Source organism: Hylaeus volcanicus, unplaced genomic scaffold (assembly GCF_026283585.1).
Source record: "Hylaeus volcanicus isolate JK05 unplaced genomic scaffold, UHH_iyHylVolc1.0_haploid 12062, whole genome shotgun sequence".
In the NCBI taxonomy this organism is placed as follows: Eukaryota; Metazoa; Arthropoda; class Insecta; order Hymenoptera; family Colletidae; genus Hylaeus; species Hylaeus volcanicus.
The window spans coordinates 1-3,659 of NW_026533051.1; the positions used below are offsets into that span (position 1 = coordinate 1).

Sequence of the window (3,659 nt, forward strand, 5' to 3'; positions counted from 1 at the left end):
TTTAATTGCTTGAAGCAAGGTACACTGTTCAGTCTCAAAAGAGGCCTTGGATACCTTTTCCATATATCGCTATCTTTAAAATGAAGATTGCATATACGTATGCTCCTATTTTCTGTGGCATCAATGTTTGCAAATTGGAGCCACTTGTCTCGGCTACAAAGAATAAAGTCATCGTTAATGTTTTTCCCTCACATTTGTAATAAATATTCACATAAAACATACTGTGTACTTACATAGCAGGATTTTTTGGTAACGAAAACAATATTACTCCAGCATCTCCTGCTTTACGCATGCAGTCTGCCATGGCACATTTATGTGGCATTTTATTTATGTATGCAAGTAAACTGTTAAGAAAAAAAATAATATATACAAATATGTACATATCATGAAAACACAGCAGCATACTACAATTACATTTTATCAAATTATACATATATATAATTTATTAAATGTAGCTTTAAGTTATGTATAAAATGCTTCGAATCGGACGCCGCGATGAACAGGAATATTAGGAATTTACTAAAAAAACTTATTTGTTGGCCATGACCGACGCTCAAATTTCGAACAAAGGATAACTCGAAAATAACGCTCAATTAATATGAAATAAGCGAAATAATTTAGAATACTTTTTCGTTGATTATTAAAACATGCAAACATTATCTAAAATATACTTACGTATATATTAGGAAACAACGTCGAAATTTACAAAAAAGACGACAAAACGCACAACTACACTCGGTGATGCACAACAAAAGAATGGAAACTTTAGCAAAGACGCGTCCCAAAGGTCTTATTCCCGCGTATAACGGTATAAGCAGGTATAACGGTGTAAGCACAGAAAATATAATATATATAATATAGAGCGCTACACGCTCTAAACGATTCCTTAAAAGTTCGGTTCTGGGATACTAGAGGCGCTATAAATCGTATACTCATACCTTCCACTCTATCTAATCCTCTCTGATAGTAACAACAGAACGGGAAGCACGATAGCGAAGCAGCCATATTGCCATACAAATCATCAAGATTTCACAGCAACGAAACTCATCAAGTTTTTTGAAGCGAAGAAGCAATATTTTCTCACGATTCTTTTTCTAAAATATTCTTTACATCACTCCGCATGCCACTCTAACGCCTGATTTTACAATTTCGGTCTTGAAACTTTATAAATAATAAAAGTATGGTTTTTTTTTCTTATAGAATAAATTTGTTTACATACACTTTCCAAAATCGGGCCTTACAGTGGCATGCGCCAAGGTACAAGGAATATTTTGAAACCAGAATTATTAGAAAATATTGCTTCTTTGCTTCAATATCCTTGACAAGAATCATGCTAGCCTAATCGCCCTGTCCTCGTCTCTCCTGCAATTGTTGTATCGCCCTCTCTGTCCTTGTCCCGGAATTTCCTACTTTTTCCGCGACTGTCGCTGAAGTCAACTCGGAGTTTGGCTCTGGGTCCTGCGCACCCTTAAGAGTGCGCAGGAGACAAACCTGCGCCACCAACGGAAAGTAGGTGAACTACTAGATAGTTTTTCTCGTTTTTCAAGCACAATAATGAAAAAAACATATAATAATTATGCATTTCGTAATAAGGGAAAGTAAATCTATCGCCTCGTCAAGCGTTTTTTGGAAAAAATTGAAAAAAAAAAAATTTCCTACCTTTGAACGTATTTTTAGCACGTTTCAAAAGCGAATTGCAAAATGTGTAACTATCCTCCGCAGCAGAATTTTATAAGGAACAGTTTCAAAAAAAAAATCAGTCGGAAAGGTCACTTCCTCGCCTCATAAAATTACAATAACGGTTTGGAAAATTACAAACATTTGACATCATTTTGTCTTTGTCTCTCCTCCGATTGTTGTATCTCCCTCTCTGGCACAGCATCATTGGAAAAACAAGGATCTATCTATCCTTGTCCCAGAGCTTCCTACTTTTTCCGCAACTGTCGCTGAAGTCAACTTGGAGTTTTGCTGGGTCTCCTGCGCACCCTTAAGTTATGAATATTTCTACCACTCGCGCGCTAGTGCGCACAGCATCATGCTCAATCGGCATCCTCGCGCTCTGATTGGTCAGTGTTTTCCGTTAATATCTCCTCAACGAAGTCTCGGACAACATTTTCGCTAAGGAAAAAGTTGTTACAAATCACCTTCGGAACCACCTCTTTCACGGTGTTATAACATTTTTGGGACATCCTGTATATACTATACTATACTATACTATACATATACTATATACTCAAAGCAAGCATCCCCAATCCATAGTATTCATATCAGTGTATGTAGTAGTACGACACTGACGCCGCGGGTAACGTAGAGCGCGAATTAAAATCGCGAATTAAAAAGAAGGGATTTCCTAAACATCTGATCAAAATGACTTAGTACATGCTACGCGGTAAACAATTTTATGTTGCAGAGGGCGCAACGGCCTCCTCCAGAAGCTTCAAGATCGAAAACGGACTACACAGGGCACCGTCAATTCACCGATACTATTTAATATATTTATTGGAAGGAAATGATGGATCTGTGATACAAATGAATATTTATTATAGATTGCTCTGATTACAATTTTTCACTTTTAATATGTTGTATGCTGAATATAAGAGAGATATAATAATGCAAGAGTATTATACAGAAGAACGCTTAACTTCCTATGTGAACATAGTTGCATGATATCGATACCGTCGATATGATCGATATCGCCGCCATTAGCATAGCCGCCAAAATACGAATTATGTAAGAATGCTTAACTATAAGGTGTTAGTGAAGCATTAGTTTAACAGTAAATTTGTAACGTACATAATTTGGAAAAAGTTTTCTATACCCATCGCGATGAATTTATAATTACAAAACGTATATGTATATAATTCAACAGTAAATATATTTAATTTGTTGTTTCACAATAAACGTATGTCAAAAAAAAAAAAAAAACAGATCTCGTCCAATCACTGAAGTTAAATGAAGTTTTCCATTGAAGTGAAAGTTCCCGTTAAGTGAAATGGCACAGTGTGTCGACAAAGGGAATGTTTAATAAATATCAACGACCATACCACGCATGCCACACCAGTTCTCGTCCGATCACTGAAGTTAAGATGCGTTGGGCGCGGATAGTACTTGGATGGGTGACCGCCTGGGAACACCGCGTGTTGTTGGCACTTTCCTTTTTGTCCCTTTACCTTTTGGGTTCATTTTTATAGTTTTATTGCGAGCATGACCTCTAAAGTAATACCTTTCCAATTCGAGAGCCTCAATTTCCTTTTGAACGGAAGATTATGAGGGCAATAACAATTGACCATAATTATACTTTGCCACGCAATTATATGACTCGATTAGTATTATATTGATTACAATGGGAAATTGAGTTTTCCATTGAAGTGAAGGTTCTTATCAAGTACAATGGCACAGTGTGTCGACAAGGGGAATGTTTAATAAACGACAACATTGTGAATCGATCTTTCCAAGAGAAATTCCTTCAATGGGAAATGGAGTTAAAATAAGTTAAAATACCAGAACTCTTGTAAGAAGATTAGGACATAAATGAAATACTTCTTTTGTACTAACCACGAAGACTGTAATACAGTCTGGAGCGCTCGCGGTAGCGATTGAGCGCGACCGTCTAGCGCATAGCCTACGCTCAACCGGCATACTCGCGCTCTGATTGGTCG

At 36.9% G+C, this 3,659-nt stretch overlaps 1 non-coding gene across 1 annotated transcript; it reads left to right on the forward strand.

Moving 5' to 3' along the window:
* Nucleotides 1-3,030: 3,030 nt before the first annotated feature.
* LOC128882551 (5S ribosomal RNA) lies at nt 3,031-3,149 on the forward strand. Its single transcript, XR_008458462.1, has one exon. It is a non-coding gene; the product is annotated as a 5S ribosomal RNA (ribosomal RNA).
* The last annotated feature ends 510 nt before the right edge of the window (nt 3,150-3,659 follow it).